At 46.8% G+C, this 21,050-nt stretch overlaps 1 protein-coding gene and 1 long non-coding RNA gene across 3 annotated transcripts in view; one reads left to right on the plus strand and one right to left on the minus strand.

Annotated features, from left to right (window-relative positions):
- Positions 1-5,053, minus strand: part of LOC125945644 (uncharacterized) — a 40,386-nt gene extending 35,333 nt beyond the window's left edge. The window contains exon 1 of the long non-coding RNA XR_007467125.1: positions 4,982-5,053. This is a non-coding gene — a long non-coding RNA (uncharacterized LOC125945644). The remainder of the gene's footprint in view (positions 1-4,981) is intronic.
- Positions 1-21,050, plus strand: part of LOC125945642 (uncharacterized) — a 94,693-nt gene that overhangs the window by 5,905 nt on the left and 67,738 nt on the right. The window lies entirely within an intron of this gene.

Consider the following 21,050-nt stretch of genomic DNA (forward strand, 5'->3'; position numbering starts at 1 on the left):
CAGTGATTGCTGCCTAACGATTACAGCATCGGATTGCTGTGCTCTGCGTCAGAGGTTCAATTTCACCAATGAACACTTGAGTTTTCATATTACGAAACAAAGCGAGACAGGAAACTACCAACCGTTAATTATCTGCGCACGCTTCACAAGAAAACCGCTTACATTTACTTTATTTTAGTACAGGCCTTGCCCCCACTTAGAAAAGCCTGAACGCCCTTAGAGATCGAAGAGACGAAATAACGCCAAGCCGACGCAGATCGCCATGAGGTGAGGTGAAATGAACTTTATTTGGTCCTGAAGAACCCCGATGAGACACCCCCCGAAGGGGGGTCCGCCACGGTTGCTGGCCGTGCCAACGCCGGTACTGGAAGACCGTGGCCCTCCACCCGTTCGCAGGCCTCCTGGACTGCCGAGAGTTGGACTGAGAGTTCGCCGCTTTTAAGGGTCCTCTCCCAGTCCTGCTGTGTGCTGAACTTGGTGCCACATAACGCCGGGCACTGCCAGAGCATATGAGCGAGTGTGCACTTATTCTCCCTGCAGCTAGGGCACCCTGGATCTAAGCCTTCAGCAAAGTGACTAAACGTGCTACGAGACGGGAACGAACCTGCCTGCAGCATCCGGAGAACAGACGACTGCGGTCTACTGAGCTTCGAATGCGGGAGGGGGTACCTCCGCCTTGACAGCTGATAGTGAGACGTAACTTACTGAAAGGTGCCAAGTGGATCCTTGAAGCTCTCCGCGAACCCGCCTGCGGACCCACCCGGACAGCCGCGGCACGTGATTTCTCGTGCACGGTTATGGGCAAGTTCGTTGACGTTGGAAACTGACGGATGAACCCCTAAGCCGATGTGGGCCGGGAACCACGTAATTGTGTGAAAGCCTACCGCACTCCTCGAACTGAGAATAGTGGCAGCCTCCCTGGAGGCCACCCCCGAGGCGAAGGCCCGGACGGCAGCCCTGGAGTCAGTGAATATCTCAGAACGCGAATGATCCTTCATCGCTAGAGCTATTGCTACCTGCTCTGCTACGGAGGCAGTCACCTTCCCAACGGAAGCTGAGTTGAGTACGCGACCGCGATGATCAACAACCACGGCCGCAAAGCTATCGGAGCGGCCATACTGTGCCGCATCAACGAAAGCCACCTTTCCCGGGGATTTAGCTACGAAGTCAAGCAGAGACCTGGCCCGTGCCTTTCGCCGGCCAACATTGTACTGCGGATGGACGTCACGCGGGAAGGGTTCCATCTCGTAGGTACCCTTCACTGTGTTAAAGACACCTTCTGTTTGGTGCTGCCCATATGACGGCAGCCCAGCAACTGTAGGAGACGCTGCCCAGCCTTGGTGGAGGAGAGCCGTGCGACCTGAGCTAGTTTCTGTGCCTCAGTCACCTCCGATAGGGTGTTGTGCATGCCCAGGCTCATGAGCCTGTCCGTGCCGGTGCTCATGGGGAGTCCCAGCACCCTTTTGATACTTTTTTCGCATTAAAGTGTCTAGTTTATCTTCCTCTCTTTTAGACCAATTCAGTGCCTGATGCGACGTAATTAATATGGCTCATGAGGAACGCGTGGTAGAGCCGAAGGAGATTGCTCTCCCTCAGCCCTCCCCTGCGGTTTGAGACCCTTACAATCAGCCTGAGCATGTTCTCCGTCTTGGAGGTGATGCGGGCCAAAACCTGTGAATTCCTGCCGTTGAACTCAAGAAGCAAGTCGAGCACTCTAATGCAGTTGACTCTGGGAATCAACAGCCCGTCCCTTGTGGTTAGCGTAATCTGTACCTGATCAAGCGGCGTGGAGGGCCTCCTCCCGGGCCGAACCGGTCTGTAGAGAAGCAACTCCGATTTGGAGGGGGAGAGTCGAAGCCCCGTACCCCCCAGAAAACTTTCGGTGATAGACAGTGCTGACTGAAGCGCCTCCTCCACCTCAGCATCCGAACCTCCCATGCACCAGACAGTAATGTCGTCCGCATATAGGGCGTGGTTGGTATTCGCTACTGTGGAAAGACGCTCTGAGAGGCCTTTCGTGGCAATGTTGAACAAGAGAGGCGAAATGACCGCTCCCTGTGGCGTGCCCCTCGCACCCAGGGTAAAGGCCCGCGATTTTAATTGGCCAATCTTTATGGTTGCTGTGCGGTCACGGAGGAAGGCACAAACATAGGCGTGGAACTTTGGTCCCAGCCCCATGCTCACGACCGCCTCCAGGACGAACTTATGTGAAATGGTATCGAACGCCTTGGCGAGGTCAAGGGTCAATACTCCCCGAATATCTTGGGTTTGTCGGTCAATAATTTCCGTCTTAATCAAGAGCATCAGATCCTGGGTGGAGAGACCCGGCCGGAAGCCTACCATCGTATGTGGAAAGAGCTCTTTATCCTCGATATGCCTAGTGACCCTATTATATACTGCATGATCCATCACCTTCCCCACCCAAGAGGTAAGGAAGATGGGACGTAGGTTCTCCTTGGCGAGTGCCTTGCCCGGTTTGGGAATGAGTACCACCCAGGTGGTCCTCCAGGCTTCCGGAACGCGGCCTTCTGCCCATAGGAGATTGACCTCCTCGGTTAACTTAGCAATGGACTTATCATCAAGATTACGCAGCAGCCTATTCGTGATTCCATCAGGGCCAGGGGCTGAGCGACTGTTAAGTTCATGAAGCACCTCTTCGATCTCAAATTTCGTAAAGGGCGAGTCGACTGCCTCCAGCGGCCCTCCCCGGTAGTTCGGGTAATCCCAGTCCCCTACGGGGCCAACCGGAAGATATCGCTCCGCCAATTCCGTAAGTAGAGTCGTGTCATCGACCCCACCGCTCCTCTGTGCTTGGACCAATCGGTCGATTGCCAACCTCTGGTTACCTTTGAAATTAGTCTCATCGAGAAGCACATTCAAGAGGTTCTATTTACCCCCGGTGCGCATCTGCCCATCTACTTTTGAGCCAACTTCATTCTACTGCTGCCTAGACAGTTCCTGACAATAGTCCTCGATTTTTTTATTGAGGAGCGATATGCGCTTCCGCAGCCTCCTATTGAGCTTCTGCGTGCGCCATTTCTCCACCAGTGATTTTTTAGCCTCCAACAGATGCGCAAGACGTGAGTCCATTGCATCCACCTGTAAGTCAGTCTGGACCGTCTTGGTTGCGAGGAGAGCATCCTCTGCTTATCGCGAGAAGAGGTCCTCCAACGTGCCATATTTGGTCTGATCAGCCTTGCGGTGCTTTCTAAACTCGTCCCAGTCCGTCACCCTGAACTCCCTAGGCGGAGGCACCCGGGTTTCCTGGGTGACCGAGAGGATAAAGTGATCACTTCCCAAGCTTTCCTGCAGGTTAGCCCACTCTACGCCCGCCGCGTTTTTGGTAAACGCTAGATCCGGAGTGGTGTCTCTCGTAACAGAGGTGCCCACCCTAGTTGGGAAACTGAGGGTCCGTGACCAGCTCTAAGGTCGCCATCGATACACCACTCAACAGGGAAAGACAAGGGACAGGCGATTACACCAATCGCGGTCAACGCATCGCTGCAAACTAGCAGGCTCTCCTCCAACGCAAGAGAAATAATATCGTCAACTTGTAGCTGCAAACTGTAAAACGTTGTTGGGAAAGACGCACCAATTCCGGAATGAACGACGCGTCACAACCTATATACCCACACTAACCTCCGACAGCGGCAGACAAGCGTTTTAAGAAGCATTGCCTCGACGACAAGTTCGGCGCTTCGTGTAGAGTATGCGACGGTCTATATATGGTATGCACCAGGCGTCTTCAAGCTCCCAGAGAGGTTAGAACCAGTTCTCGTGGAAGCGTTCCCTTCCATTAACTCTGGTTCAGAGAGTTCAGGAAAAACGCATTTCTTTGGAACGACCTTTCACCGATTGTGCACCCACATCGAGGAGGGATGAGGTATGATGATCTCTTTTTCAAGGAGCTCGATGATTTCATAGCCTTCAAATACGCGTATTACTGCTCAGTCGACCATCCCCTACTACGGGTCATAGTGGACTGTACCGAAGTGATGGAGAGGAGATGAGCACGTCATTAAAGTCGTGCGAGCGTGTTCACAAAAATATCTCGTCATCGTTGTGCCCGATGTTTCCTTTTATTGTTAACATATTTTTTATCGCCTGTGGTATATAGCGGAAATATACTTATTCATCTGTGCCACTCGAATGCGGGAACATTACTTTGATTAAAAATCAAAACAGTTTATTAACTAATTTCAAAATGTCAGTAACAAACTTTTTACCTATATACGTTTCGCAAATATTGTAATAAAACATTTCAAGCCAGTAACTTTACAAGGCACCAACACATGGAACAAATTTTGCAGCTAATACTATTTTTAGGTAAGCGCAGTCACCTTTTGTCTTACTTTTTTCTAACAAAAGTGCTTTTTATCCATTGAAGGTCAAAAGCTTTTGAAACAGCAGTGCATTTCACCGTAATCCTTGGCAATGAATATTGCAAAACTTGTCTCATCCTCAGCATTTATTACCAGTCGATATGACTTTCGAAATCAATATTTCATAAGTTCCAGCTACAATTCATCAAGTGCAATATGTGCAGTTATGTTATTAAGTTTGAACAAAATTTATCGGAAAATATTTGATTAGTCAATTATTCTGTTTAATTTCTGTGCAAATAAGGTCCTCTGAGAATAATCTTCCACAAGAAGCCGAATTGTGCTGCATGCCACGGGTGATTTTTAAAAAATTCTGTAACGATAAAATAGCCAGAGGCCTGTGCGGCACACGCCGCACAGTCACAGCGTAAGCTGGAGGAGCGGCTGCATAGCTGCTCCATTTTAGGCACCACGCACTACAGGGTCTTCGCGGCACAGTTTCTTCGCGTCGTTTTCACGATAACGATCTATCGACATTTAGAACACCGACATTTAGAAGTTTGCGTCATAAAAGAAGAAATTTAATGCTGAAGACATGCTTCCGGAAGCACTATTTTTCTCAGTTTTTGAAACTGGCTGCTATAGTTGCTCTATCTCACCAGTTACGTACCTTTGGAGAAATAGGAGGGGGACCCTTCTGCTGTTGCAGCTGTAAGAAACGAAGAATTTTTTTGTTGCTTGAAGACGGCGGCAGGAGGCATAAATATATATTGCCTTTGCAATGAAATGCCAAGGCTTTAGATTGACATTTTTATCGTTTGAAAACTACATGCTTGGTATTTCGCGGAGTCGAAGGCATCGGATATTTCATGTCATTTAAAAACTTCCACTTGGCCTAATGGGCTTTTTTTTTTCAAGTGGATTAAATGCATTAAATGCAATCGTCTAGAGAGAGAGAGAGAGAGAGGCTGATCGTGTTGAGGAAGAGGCGCTATTTTGTGCAACCCTTTAGAAAGCACAGGTCAGCCCAATGGTCTACGCGAACGTGTAGAGATGGAGAAGATAATCTTTGCTTAGCAAAAGGTCACAGCATTCACTGAAACGACGACAATGCAACGACCACGATGGCATCACGACGGCGAACCCGTACCTAGAAGCCCAAGGTATTGGACAACTTGGGCCACACAGGACGCGGAGTAGGAGGCGTGACGATGACGGAATGACGAGAGTGTGATCACGAACCTGGAATGCCGACGATTGAACGACCAGGAAGACATTACGACCAGGAGTACTTACATACCTAGTGGCCCAAGCAACTAGACAACTTGGGGCAATGTGTCGTCGTAAGAAGCTGGATGGATAGATAGATAGATAGATAGATAGATAGATAGATAGATAGATAGATAGATAGATAGATAGACTGAAAAACTTGGGTCCGCGACAATCTGGAACGTGCAAACCAGTCATTTAGTGTATCTTAGATATCTAGTAAAGGGATAGAAAATGGAAAGCTTATGTGAGAAAAGGCCGTGGGTTTGGCCCCAGGTAAGACTTCCGCAAGTTGGAATACGCTAGCGCAAGACAGGGGTAATTGGAGATCGCAGGGAGAGGCCTTCGTCCTGCAGTGGACATAAATATAGGCTGATGATGATGATGAAGACTTCTTTAGCATGCTTCTATGCACAAAGAAGAGACATAGGAGGAATGACAATGAATACATACAGGAGGATGTAATTAGATCGCAGTCCATTCCGGAGGGCCCATTTAGCAGTGCCCGAAAGGCTCGCTCTATTGATTCACTACCCGGACAAAGTCCAAATCCTTCCTGAATCACGCGTCGTGGTTGCTGAGTGGCTATGGTGTTGTGCTGCTGAGCACGAGGTCGCGGGATCGAATCCCGGCCACGGCGGCCGCATTTCGATGGGGGCGAATTGCGAAAGCACCCGTGTACTTAGATTTAGATGCGCGTTAAAGAACCCCAGGTGGTCTAAATTTCCGCAGTCCCCCATTACGGCGTGCCTCATAATGAGATCGTGGTTTTGGCACGTAAAACCCAATAATTTAGTTTTTTTCTGAATCAAGGTTATGTTGGCAATTTGAAGGTAACATTATGTAGTCTTATGTCGTTTGACGGTCTCCCCTATACATGTGGGCATCGCCATCATTTCAAGCGCACAGCTTATTTTCGTGGGCAGGGAGGATTTCTCCTTCGAGCTCATCAAACAACAAAAAATTGTTGCGGTGGACCTACGGACAGTATCTGCATTACAAAAGACAGATCACGGAAAATAGATAATCAAGACGTACATAGCCACACGTTGCGACCAAATAAAAAAATATATAGATTATGGAGTGCAACTCAACAGTAATGAACAGCGCGTTGTAAATGGTAACATCAGAAGCCGACTGATGTCAAATGCAAATGCCATTGAATAAAGCGCACCAGCAATGATGACCTACAGATGCATTTAGTGCACATCCACGAATGTGCACTACATCTTGAACGCCTCTTCCAGCGAACCCGTAAGTAAAGGAAATACACAATGGCGAGAATTTCCACCAAACTTGCTTAGGAAACGACGCACCCACATAACTGAAATAGCCTGCATGAACTAACGCCGACATCAACGTCAATAAAATTGTATGCCGGCAAAAGCAAGCTATGCGGCAACAAAAAGGCCCCAACAGCACTCTAACAAGAAATTTGCATCTTAGAGCTTTCGGACGAAAGCAATACATGTAGGCAGAACAGATTGCACTGCTATAATTTAATGAACGTTTGGAAGGATTCATATAACAAAGACGTCCTCGAAGTTGAGAATACAGCACAGAGATGGTAATACGCCAACCCATTAGGCATATATTCTGAACCACAGCACCTAACTGTCACCAACTAAAGATAACTCTGCACCAAGATCACAAAGAACATTCCAAATGCATACTTCCCTCATCGCGCCGCGTAAACCTACCAAAATAACGTGACCCACACATGCCAAACTTCGGAAAGGGTCGTGCACGACTACATATTCATTACTGACAGGGTTACTCACTAGCGTAAAGAGAAGCGCTACCAGCCAAAGAGAATATAACCATTTGGAAATTATTTGGAAATCATTTGGAAATTAAAACGCAAATGGACACAGAGGGAACACCGGCCAACTAACTCCATCAAAATAATTGTTAGTGAACTAGATCGGTAATTGGACGGTTAGTAGCTATTCGTAAAGCAAATAACAGCAAAATAAATGCGCTTATTTGGCATTGAAACTGCTAGGACCTAGGCGACAAAAAAGCCGAGGTTAAGTTGCACGTACTAAGGGCACGAAGATTGTTATCGTGTAGAAGAAAGGAGAACATCTTATATCGGTGTATACATATGTAGTGACCATATCAGGGTACACATGAATATAGCATAGTATCATAATTAAGGTAACGAAAAGTACGGTACTCACCACACTGCCCTCTATCATAATAATTCTAGTGCGTTGCAGCTTATGCGTGATAGAGCAATGTGCAGTGCACTGGAACGCGGAAGATCTGGTAACCTTTGGCATGGAGTACAGTCTCTGACTGTTACATCCTTATTCAGCATATCATGGAAATCTACCAAGAAAGCGTAAAAGTTGGTAGAATAAGAAAGGTCCAGCAATCATAAAACCAGGCCCCATATCAGTAGCCGGATATCTTAACTGCCAGAGCACGTTATGGGGCTACAGCAAGGTCACCAATAACGGAAGAAAGCTGTATGATGCAGTCAGAGCAGTGAAGTTGCCCCCCAAGGAGTCACACCACACAACCTACCAGTATGGGAATTAGCGTTGATAGAGGCACCAATATGTGACCCAACACGTACTAACAAATATCACGGCATGCGCTACCACAACGCAAGTAAAAATCTTGGCCGCTTTATTTTATAAATCGCAGTAGACTGAAAGAGGACAAGAGTTGCAAAGTGGCGCACTGCGGGCTTTAGGTTAGGCAATTATGACCAAGTCACTACGACCGAAGAATACACAGGCAGCAAACGCGCAGGACCAGAATTAATTAGAATGTTAAAAGCAAAAAAAAAACTTTCTTTCTGCTTAAAACAGCGTAAGATAACCTCACACACTTATCGTAATAGGTTACAAACAACAAATACACTTTTCACCACTCACATTAAACGCAACTTAAAATAGAACCTATCGGTTTCCCTCCTTCTTGTTCCTTCAATGTACGCGTACCGAGTCAGGTAGTCTTGACGCCATTAGGTAACATACTCAGGTTTATTAGCCACGTTCTCGAGTTACATGACGCGATCACGCAAAATAGGATGCTCCACATCCACTCGCCATGGTTTTAAGTTGCACTGAGTAAGACACCCGGGGGTCCATCTAGTTCACATACCTCTAGTACACATACCCGAGGTACGGGCCATATTCATAGCCGACGCTGCACCGCAATTGGTAGTGCGATCTCATCGGCCGCAAATTATCTTTTAGTCCACTTTCATTCATTGTTTCCTAAATATTTTCTAAATTGGAATTTCAACATTGCAAATGTCTCATATGCTTTCATTGGCTTTATTGTCTGTTGACTTTATATGGTCGTGACTCAACATAGAGGGGTTACCAGAAAAACCACCCAGAGTGCACACAAAACGTTAGTGGCCACCACTGCGCAGAGCCATGAACGTCTCCCCGCATTTCGGCACGTTATAAACAACAGACGAGCCGCAGCAAGAGCCCAGAGGAATGTAATCTGACGAAAATCATGTTCGATGGTCCTATGAATGTGTACAGGAAACACAACAAGAAATAGTATGAAACTGTCCTGAAGAAAAAATGCCCGGAAGCTCGCAAAATTGTCACTCCCCCAGCAGCGCTTGATGATTGTATGATGACTGATTGGCGCCCTCTTCGAAATGGGGCAGTGAAAAATAGTCAGGCAGCCTGCTTGAGTTACTCAGGTTTTCTATACACGCCCTTCATTGTAGCATTCCTGCATAGATCTCTTTAATGTTCTGTTTATTTATCAAAACGTATCTATCTACCTTGTAGCGCTATCTATGCCTGTAACGGATCAGGTCGTCAGGTAGCGGTACAGGGTAGACAGAGAAGTTTGAGAAGCAGAAGAAATATTAAAAAGATGTATATGGGCATCCACTGGCGTCCCCTGGTAAGCACCATCCGGAGGTTGTCAGGATAATACGAAAAAAAAAATATTGTGAGCCTCTTAAGCTTTTGTGCGCATGTTATTACGTTACCACATGGACCAACTTGTTTGTGTAAATCAAGCAATGTTATGTGTGTCGGGAATGGGTGTGTGACGGCAGTAGCAAGACAGCGATGAACATAGTACGACTGCAAAGACATCCTTAATTCATGGCGTCTCTCATTCGTCTAAGGGTCCTCTTTATAATTATTCTGCAGTACAGGTGGATTTGGGCACGTCGTGTGCTCAATGAAGCACATAACTAGGAGAATAATAAAGTGACCAAACTACCGCATACCGAATGGAAATTACTAGCAATATTCAAGTGCGGTTATAGAGGTTATGGAGTAAGGAGATAAAAAAATTTAGTTGCTGACAATGCATTGAACTGGGCCAGTGGTTTAACAACCACGGACGAAATTTTGTATGAAGCAGTACAATGGCGGCTTGCAGATAGAAGTTGAAACAAGACAAGGGACATGGGGAGTGAGGACAATAAAGAAGAAGTGTGGGATAGAGCAAAATGGAGTCTGTGTTGTACAGCTAAGTGCAGTTTTATATATTTTGGGCCAGTCGGCTTTATACAATCCATGATGTGGGTAATCTTCTTCGCTCAACCAGTGAAAAACAGCCTCGTCTTTACGAAGTCCGCGCTCCCTGAAGACCCGCCAGTCGATCTTGCCGTCGACGTGATGACAGGAGAGGTCGTGTCTATCGTTCTGCAGAAGGCATCTATGTCTCTGGACAAGCTCTTAGAAAAAAGGTGCGTGAAGAAAAATCTTCAAGTCTCCCTTTTCAACCGCCTTGTGCTATCGCAAGTAACGAAGTCAGTCACATCGGAGCCAACTTATCATTCAGATGTCTCCGTTGTGCTTCAGACGATTCAGCCTCAACAAAAGCAAATTTCCCAGCAAAATGAAATGATTCAGGCTCTTGTGTCAGCTCTGAGTTTTAAAGGAAATGTTCCTACAGAGGTTGTAGAACCTGAACCCTTTGATGGTTTGTCGAGGAATCCAGATGCTTGGATTGCGTTCTTTGAATACGCCTGTAGACAAAACGGGTGGGATACAGATGAAAGAAGAGTGAAGCATAAGCTCTATTTTCTAAATGACATCGCAAGAAAATGGTAGGAGCTGCGTATTACGGGACATCAATGTCATGCATGGAGTACATGGAAGGAGACCACCTCGTCATTCCGTGGCAGCCCACTTGGGTGATGGGATCAAGCTATATTTTATCGCTACAGATCTGGAACAATGCTCTAGTATTTCTTCGAAAAACGTCAACTAATTCAAATTACAGAGGCGGAATTTCCACTGAATTCTGCGATAACTCTCATAATAGATGCCCTACCTTGGGAATTGCAACAACAGATTCAAGCTGCAGCACCAAAAATTATGGAGGCTTTGCTGGAGTCACTTCAAAACCGTATCGGGATGTTCAGGGGCAGAACCATCGAGAAACAGAGTTCCATCAACGGTTATCATAGTCTTCGCAAGAGGGAGGTCAAAGGAGGTCGGTACATGCCGCAGAAAGAGAGTCATGGCCTAAGGAACAAATTTTACGCAGATTGAAAATTAACTAATGAATGAGGGTTCTCAGTTTGGCCCTATGGCAAAAAAAAAACGAGACTGCGTGCTTGATTTCTGCGAGTTTGTTACATGTAGAACTTGAGGTTAATCTACAATGTACAAGAGCACTGATAGACAGCGGAGCTTCAGTATCCATTCTTAAGAAAAGCAACGCTAACCCACAAGATGTATTCCGAGGGATGTCACTTCTTGTGCGTGGGTATGATGCCAGCAAGATAGAATACTATGAGTGGTCTCGCCTGAAATTAAAGTACCAATAAAGAGGCAGAAGTGGTTGCATTAGTTTTAGACACGGTAGAGTACGGCTTTCTCCTATCTCGTCCGGACATGAAGTTGTGGAGACCGAATATTTATTGGGACGATACGGTGTCTGTTGATGAAGAGGCTGACCAAACGGAGTCGGAACAAAAAGAAGACCACCTACCAGAAGCGCAACCAGGATCTCTGCCAGGGGGGGGTTGACGGTTTGCCAATACCATCTAAACAGTACTAATTTCGATTTCTTAACGGGAAATGGTCAAAAAATACGCTTTTTGCGAGCGTGCAGACGATTGTCCGTCTTACATCCTAGTTGCAGTACTCAAATGCGTAAGGAAAAAAAAGGGGTTAAACAAAAGGGGGGGGGGGTTAAGTCGGCCTCCGGTGGGTGGGGGGGGGGGTTACAACTCCCGAATCCCCCCCCCCCCCCCCGTCGGTGCGCCACTGCCACCTACGGTTGCTGAAGAAAGACAGTGTAATTCTGCAACTCTACCCTGAACTGGTATGCTTGGGAGGATATCTACCGGCGACAACAAAGTTCTAAGTTCCATTTCACCAGTACGACCAAACAGCTGTGAAAATAAAAACCCATACAACTTGACGAAAGAAAAGAAGGCGTGCTGAAAGAAGAGCTGCAAAAGATGTTAGATGCCAATGTAATTCGCCCATCGGTGTCTCCTATTGCTTCACTTATCACCGTTGCTTCAAAGGAAGACCGCATCTGGAATGTATGTGCGTATTGCAGAGCAGTAAATAACCAAACCCTGTTGATTCATTTTCCAATGCCGAGGATTAACAGCATCATCGATGAAACTGGAGGCTGTACCTGCTTTTCTCGCATACACCTGTGTAAGAGCTTCTGGCAGGTGGCACTACATGAAGACACCCAGCAATACACCCCATTTACAAATTCATTAGGCATATACGAATGCAATCGCCTTCCTTTTGGATGGAAAAATTTACTTAGTTTGTTGCAAAAGATGATGAACACAGTTTGAATCCCCATATTTGACGCTTCTGCAATGTCTACGTAGATGACGTTATATATACTCTAAAAGTGAAAAGTTGCATGAAGAACATCTGGCTCATATTCTGGCAGCGTTTTGTGATGCTAAACTAAAGGGTAATTTCAAAAAGAGTGAGTTCTTCAAAAACTAAGGTTACATTTCTTGGTAGAGTTGTGGACGGAACAAAGAATAATAAGAAAGAAGAATCGGTAGCTCGCATCACAAAACTAGCAAAGCCTTAATTTGTACACTCGCTTCGTGTATATCTAAGCTTGGCGGGCCATTTCAGAGCGTTCATTCAAGATTGTGCTCTGAAAAGTAGCTGTCTGAGAAGACTAATACAGAAGGATGTTCCCTTTTGTTGGACAGAAGAATGTGATGACGCTTACCGACAACTGGTTCTAATCATTTCGTCTGATCCTGTCTTGTGCTTACCAGATTTTGCGCTGCCCTTTGAATTGAATACCGATGCATCTCACTATGGAACGGGAGCAGTCTTGTTTCAGAGAGACTCATCACGACCACCAAACCAACACCTCTGTGTAGTTGGATACTGCAACTACACATTCAACAAAACTGAACTGAACCACACCACGACAGAAAGAGAAGCCCTCGCCGTTTTAAAAGCCGTACGCTACTTCTGTTCATATTTGGAAGGTGCGAAGTTCGAACTTTACACAGATCACGAAGCACTAACGTACAGTCAACCACAAAAGTTTGCGGACCACGCGAGCGCGTGCCAGACTGCCTATCCGCGCCACCTAGCGGTACGCGACCTAGCGGCGACAGGGGCGCTCTCCCGGATATGAGCCCTCTTGGTACTCGCCTGCCTGTTAATTTTTTATTCCCGTGCATGACATTGTTAGTTCGTTGTGTTGACGCAGAGCGCTGTCTGCGATAAGACCGCCACATATCTGGCTTGATAGCAGTATCGGAGCAATCACTGCAACCTTTGTCGACTGGTGTGCCAGTGGGTAGATAAGTTTCACGAAGCGCTGCGACGATTTTTTTACGCGACGTTTACTGGCGCACTTTGGTTGGCAGCATCTTGGTCCAATGAGTGTTGCTGCTTTTGCGTCTTGAGAGAAAGGGTAGGGAGGTGTTTCACTGTCATCAAAAATAAAGAAAAAGCGGATGCATAGAAAATTTCATTTCACACATAGGCGCATCTTCGCATCAGTCGCTGAAAACGTAGTAGACTTGCTTCAGGCCACGTGGTGATTGCCTATTTGGAAAGATGCCGCTGCGTGTTCCACTTGACGAAAGAAGGCACATTGTGCGTTTATTTATAGAGGGAATACCTCAGCGCGAAATCTGCCGCCGAACCAACAGGAGCCGGACTGCCGTGAATAGGATTATTCAAGCTTTCCGCGACGATGACAGATTCACAGATATGGAGCGCAGTGGGCGTCCAAGGGCCACGACTGAGGAAGAGGACCGCCTGATTACGGCCGCCATCGTGGTTGATCCTTTTCAAAGTGCAGAGGATATCCGAGAAGCGCTCTCGCTCACGGTATCGTCTGAGACGGTAAGAAGAAGGCTGAGTGAGCTTGGCCTGCAGTCTTTCGTAGCAGCACAGAAGCCCTGCCTCTCAGACAGCCAGCTACAAGAACGACTCATGTTCGCTACAGCAATGAAAGATTGGACAACAGAGAAATGGGGCGATGTCATCTTTAGCGACGAGTCAACTTTTTCCACGCGCTGGGACCAACGGAAGCGGGTTTGGCGTCCACTAAACTGCAGGTGTGTTTACAGTGTATTGGCAGTTAATTCACGAAGCTAATTCTACATCACAACATGTTTCACGTAAAATGAGCTTTTGGACATTACGAGATTTTTCTGTAGTGGTATTATGTTGAAAACATTAACGATTGTTTCATAGTACTACTTACTCTGAAGCTAATTAAAAGCTGCCAGTGGGTCTTTCAGTACTATCTAATGATGTTTGCACGTTTTCTATTGCAACTCTATAACAGCATTATAAAGTTCATACGCAAGAGGAATCACAACATTTTTAGACGCGCCGCTGGAACCCAATTGTATGCTATTTCTTGCAGATATCTGCCTAATTACACACAGAGTGTTCTATCCAGTGGACGGTGTTCCGTAAGCGTGTGGGGAGCAATCAGCAAAGATGGCCTTGGTCCCCTTGTGCGTCTGGAAGGGCCCTTCACTGCGTCACGGTACTGCGACGTCATCACTAGACACCTCGTTCCGTATGCGCTGGACGGTCCCTTCAGCGACGGCTGCTATTTTTTTCAACACGACCGCAGCCCAATCCATAAAGCACGTATCGTCCAGTCATTGCTAAAAGAACATGCTGTTTGCCAGCTTGAGTGGCCTCCATGTGGCGCCGACTTGAATCCCATAGAAAATGTCTGGGGCATGTTTAAGAAACGGCTGTCCACACGAGCCAACCGCGGCCGCACGGCCGATACGCTGTGGCAAGCGATCGCACAAGAATGGGAAAGCCTGCGCGGTCGACCGGAGATTACTGAATCTTTGTACGAGTCGATGCCCACACGCATCAATAAGGTGCTAGAAAACGGCGGACATTTCACTTCCTACTAGATCATTGAGAGACCTATGTTAAATGACACTTCTGTAAATGTCTTGTGAATAAATTCATCCCCTTCAGACACGCATTATGATGCACTGTCTGCAAATGCGTCAAATGCGCATGGCATCATTTCAAGACGCTCACTATTACATTCCAAGAAAGAAGACGAAGCAATGTGCTGTTTTGTGCGAGTTTCAGTAAAAAAAATAATTAGCGTATAACTCATTATCTAATTATTATGAAATCCGTCAGCTTCAATGCTTGCATAAAAAGAATCAACTATTAGGCCCGAAACGCATGCACACTTGCTTTTTCGGTTGTATTCGTGTCGACCGGAGAAAAAAAATACTCTTGACGTTGGTCTTGGAACGCGGCACGTCGAACGATTGTCTAACATGGTAGTGTCTCCAGCAAAGTGATCATCTGCAGCAATACGCAGGACAATGAAGTTAACCGACCGCTAGTTGTCCCATCAGGAAGCGGACACGAATGTGCACACTCAGTTTTAGGTCATTTGAAGAAACACGTGGCGTGGGACGCGCCTCCGAAGTTCGAGTCCTCAAACGAGGACGCCGTGTCGCAAAGGGTTATAAAAAGAGTCATCGCACCCGATTATTTCTTATTTTTCTAAATGTAACCACTATAGCAGCGCGGTGGTTCGGGCTTTGCGCAGCAAAACCTGGGCGCAGGCGATCAAATCCCGGCCGCTACTGTCACTTAGCGATGGGGGAGGAACGGAAAAATTCTGCCTACTGACTAAGCATCTGTGTCCCATGGCTGCCTCACCGCTCACTCACGCACTCACGAAAAAAAAAAACAGCGTGGCTACGCGAAAATAGAACTGATAACAGCCGAAGAATACGCTGTCTGATTACTTGTACTGATATTCTGCTCTCAAAATATAAGCAAGTAGCCCTGGCTAACAAAGAGCGCGTCACGTTGAAAGAGATAGGTAGAAAATATTTGCGCACAGTGCGAAAATAGACAGGCCATAGATTTAAGGAGGGATGCGTCTTCAACGTAGCGCTGCTGTCGATCGCTGGTGACGTAGCGGAAGTGTCGCGAAGAGGCTCTTGGCCACGCGCTCGCGTGGTCCGCAAACTTTTGTGGTTGACTGTACCTATTGCAGAAGGCCAAACTGAAGGGTAAGATAGCCCGTTGGGTGGGTGAACTTCAGCAATTTGATTTTGAAGTAGCTCGATCATCGCCCGGGAGCTTCTATAATGGGCGCGGATGCAATGTAGCGATTAGGCATTATGCTTCAAGATAATCCTGAAGAGGCAAATACCAAATAGTCATATATAGCCACGCCTTGCTATTGGTATATTGCTATCCGGTATATGCAGGACATACTGTCTCACCATTCCATCAATAATGTTGGTCATACTTTGTCTTACATTCCTGACAAAGTTGTTCTTCGGAATTATCAGAATGACAGCCCACAAACAAATGTCATGAAACAAAATACCGACAGCGCTTGTCTTTTACATTAAATATTCTCAGACTGAAATTATAAAAGTGCAAAATAATACCAGGAACCTAAAAATTATGTAATTTTCTTGCACGTCCGTGAACAACCTCAGGGTTGGCACACGCAAGAGGTGACGTTTCTTCCAAAAAGTTCGCCTTCGTGCATAGCGTTCGCCGCCAGCGTTTACCGTTAAAAATAATGGTTACATAAGCTGTAGTTGCCAGGAAGTGTGAGAAGCAGTCAGGGATCTTTGAATGATATCGCGTTCTATACTCTTAAAGGCGAAGCTTAAGCGTCCTCCAAGTTTTCTTTTCTTTTTTTGCTTTCCAAGAGCAGTATGTTCTTTTTATTCATCGATATATTGTGCTTTGAATAAAAAAGCACACATGCGTAGGATGGGCAACCTATATATTCGTTTTAGAAAGAAAATAATTCACGCAGAAACTACACCGGCAAATGTCTAAGTGAGCGTAAGCATTATGCTACTTGCTCATCTCCACGCAGCCCAGTGTCATTGTCACCTTCGGTCACACCTGCTCGGCCAGTACAAACGACGGCGCTGCGGCGACATGAACTAGTGCTGACGGCGGCGCAAGATGCATTGATAACGCAAGCAAAGTACAGCAGGCGGCGGCGCCCGGTCCACTGATGCCGTTCTGATCATCATAAGCTCTTGTTGCTCTAAAGCGCCTTGTCCATCCTTGTCGAACTGTTGCGAACCGTGGTCAAAGGACTCAGGCAGCGGCACGGACCGTTAAAACGCACTCTGGCACAGCCGCGCGGAGCGTGTCTTGAAAGCGATTTGCAAAGCGAACCGAGATTGCTCACTGCTGATAGCTCCGCGCGCTGTGTTTAAGCCGCTCCGCGTTGAAGAGAGACGCGCCGGCCATTATCTTGGAAGGCCGGGCGGAGAGACGGATGGACGGGCAGTTTTCTCGTTGGGTAGACATATAAATGCTTGTGCATCTAAACAACTGGAGGACGCATAAGCTTCGCCTTTAGGAGTGGAACGCGACAGCATTCAAAAATCCCTGTGTGCTTCTCATGCTTCCCGGCAACTGCAGCCTTTGTAACCTTAATGTTTACCGGCATCGCTGGCGGCGTACGCTATGCACGAAGGCGACCTTTCTGTTTGAAACACGTACCGCCTCTTGTGTGGGCCAATCCCGGAGGTTGTACACGGCCATGCCAAAAAAATTACATCATTTGCAGGTTTCTGTTATTGTTTCGCACTTTTAATATTTCAGTCTGAAAAGATATACCATAAAAGGCATACGCTGTCCGTGTTTAGTTTCATACGCATACGCTGTTTCGTGTGGGCTGCCATTCTGCAAATTTCGATACTTTGTCAAGAATGTAAGACAAGGTATGAGCAACTTTAGAGATAAAATGGTGTGGCAATATAACCCGCAAATAGCATGTCATCATCATCTTTATCAGCCTATATTTATGTCCATTGTAGGACGAAGTCCTTTCCCTGCGATCTCAATTATTTGTCTCTTGCGCTGGCTTGCGCCCGCAAATTTCCTATCATCACCCACTAAGGAAGGCCCACTAAGCTTCAAAAAAGTCACTCCCTCACCAGAACAGGAATTGGCCTCCCTGGTGCAGTATTAGGCCACTACCTCCCTTATGAGTCCTAAAGCAAGGCATGGCATATACAAATGCCTAAATATATGCGGGAATTTTCGCCTACGGAACGCCGGCGCCGACGCCGACTCCTGATTTTCTGCGACACGGGGCTCTTAACGCTGTCGCATTAAAATATTGCAGCGTTTCTGAAGGTGACAACCAGAGTCTTGCGATGCGATGTATATCGCACGCATTGCAACAATCTCTATTCCAACATTTCTTGAAGTCAGGCGTATTGCTAGCTAGCGATGTGACTCATGTGCAATTCAGTTTCAATAACGTCAAAGCTGAAATAGATTCTGAAAAAAAAATAAAGTTAAACCTCATGGAGATTCAGTTGTCACTCCGGCTTATGTAGGAATGCCTTCAATTTAACGAAGAGTTCTTTCCGAACTTTTGCACCTGTTAGTCGGTGTTTCACGGAACGTGCGTGCTCATAAGAAAGTGTCTAAGCTTTATACACATCTACATGATGAATCATACTCTGAACCATTCTGCGCTCAAATAAAGTAAATGTCCGAGCAGGAACATCTCAGCAATTATTGACGTCAACTGTTCGCCACAAATGGCGGAAAAAAAGGTTATGTGCATGGCAATGACGACGTCAGAAACTGAAAAGCTTGTTGGACACTTCGGGGAACCTTTTGAAGATTTCACTTGAATGTCGTCAACAGATAGACTTGCTGCACACTTCATGCGTGAGTCTTCCCACCCCTTAGATGAGAACCGCAGAAAATCTTTCTGTGTAGATTGTGTTGACTTTTTTCTGCAAAAAAAAAAAACATGAGTGCAGGAGTTGAGAATTCCCCATTCCCTCCTTGACGCTTGCATACCTCATTATCAGTGTATCTTTTTCAAGTTCTGACAATACATTGTGAGTTATATCAAGATAACCACGAACTGAAACACAAACTAAAGCCCGTCGGGTCTCTCGATAGAAAGGTTTTCGAGATAAAGTTAAAAAAATTGACACTTGCAGCAGATACGATGAGAGGAATGCTGACTGAGCACTCTAGCCAAACCGAACACTGTAAAAAAGCAGTACAAGAGCAGGTGTACCATGTCCCCCGTAGGGGCGTCTGCGTCAGCAGGCGTTTGGTGTGTTACGATGCCAGGTAACCGAGCACATGAGAATTAGACCCTCCCGCGTGTATCCATCTGCGGCTTAGCCGTGTCCCGGGAAGAGAGGATCCTGTCTGTTGAGCCAAAGTCGGGTGTTTGTGTCCATATGGCACCTCAGCGGAGGCAACACACCTCTTTGGTATCCACTTCGCGTAGACAGCACCCAGGGAAAACGTCAGTCACCTTTTCCTGCACTTCTCTCCGATTTCGCCTTCCTCTCTCACTTTCAGTCTGTCCTGTCCCCTCCTTATTTCCGCTCACTTCCGATTTCCCGCGCAGCTACGGCTAACCTCGTGTGACAGCCGTGTCCTTGCTTATTCCTATTTGGTGAAAGCAGTGACGTACAGCTGGCGTATACGGGACCTGTCCTTTCCAGGTTTTGCAGCGTCCTCACTTTGGGCTCGATGGTGGCTGGCTGGCGCTACTGCCGAAAATTTCATCTATACTTAAGGAATTTTATTTCCTCTCACTCTCTGATCGCCCTCAGAAACGAGGGCGCGCCGAAAAAGTCTAAGTTTTTTTGGCCGCCAAGTTGATAATTTTCCAAGATTTCATGTAATCCATTTTGGGAAAAAAGAACAGTCAGCGAGAATCATCTCACATTTCCTGGTCGCGAAATCACTGACAGAAGCATTTAGGCCAGGTTGGCAAGTGGTGATCTGATTCTTGAACTCCGGATTAAAAGCAACAAGAAAAGCTACCTAATCTTTAGTATTTCGGGGACGTTCCTGAGAGTTTCACGCTACACCGTACTATGAACACCATTCGTGGCCTCATCTCCAATGAGGATCTGATGTAGTTAACCGAGGCTGAACTTTTGGAGGGATGGAGTGACCAACGAGAATGTCATCAATGTGAAAAAAAATTAGGATAAGGCGTGATGACAAAGATATTCAAACCAAGCACATATTTCTAACATTCGGTTCAAATGTGTTTCCCGAGATTATCGAGACAGACTATGTAAATATCCGAGTCGGGCCTTATATCCCACATCCCCTTCGCTGCTTCAAATGCAAGAGGTTTGGCAGAGGTTTAGCCAGAGGTTTAGCCTCGCCAGTTCATGGAACTGGCGAGGCTAAAGTGTGCCAAATGTGTCCATGAACATCCGCCCGAATCTTGGCAGAATGCTCCGCATTGTATGAAATCTGATGGGGAGCACGCCACGTACTCACGGTCCTGTCCATCATGGGGGAAGGAGAAAGACATGGCGACAAGTGCAGTTAAAAATAACTTATCATTCAAGGAGGTGCGAAGGTGGGTGTCCTACCTGCCTAAGAATAGCTTTGTTTAAGTGGCGCGTGAGGGGGTAGCCCCACAATTGCCCCCTGCGGCTGTCCGGCCCACACAACGTGAGCCGGCAGTGACGCCATCCGCAACTCGGCGGCTGCAGCTAGCGCTGCGCCGCTATCCCAGAAGAAGGCACCATCGACCTCCGGGCTGGTAGCCTCAAGGATCTCGTCTCTCGAGATGAGGCCTTCACGTCAAGCACAGCGCTTGCAAGAGCGCGTGTCGGACACAACTATCAGCCAGACGGCGCCGCCAGCGCATAAGCAGCGGCGAGATTATCGCGATCGTTCCAAACAAAAATTAAAAACCCCGCATCACAGGGCCCAAGAAGGGCTCTGTAAGCTAATTTGCATTCCTTGAAAACACAACACAAACCCCTTTTCAATATGGAGCAGCAAATATTGTAATGGAAAGTTAGGGGTCTCCTTCATAACCTTGATGACGTCAAAGGAGCTCCTTGATAAATATAGTCCGATGGTGCTGTGTGTCCAGGAGACGCATCTCAAATCACCGCACAGGAGAGGCATCTTAAATCAGTTTCTAAGGCAATATGCCATGTTTCGCAAATACCGCGATGACGCTACCGCCTCGTCGGGTGGCGTCGCT

Source organism: Dermacentor silvarum, chromosome 5, assembly GCF_013339745.2.
Source record: "Dermacentor silvarum isolate Dsil-2018 chromosome 5, BIME_Dsil_1.4, whole genome shotgun sequence".
NCBI lineage: Eukaryota > Metazoa > Arthropoda > Arachnida > Ixodida > Ixodidae > Dermacentor > Dermacentor silvarum.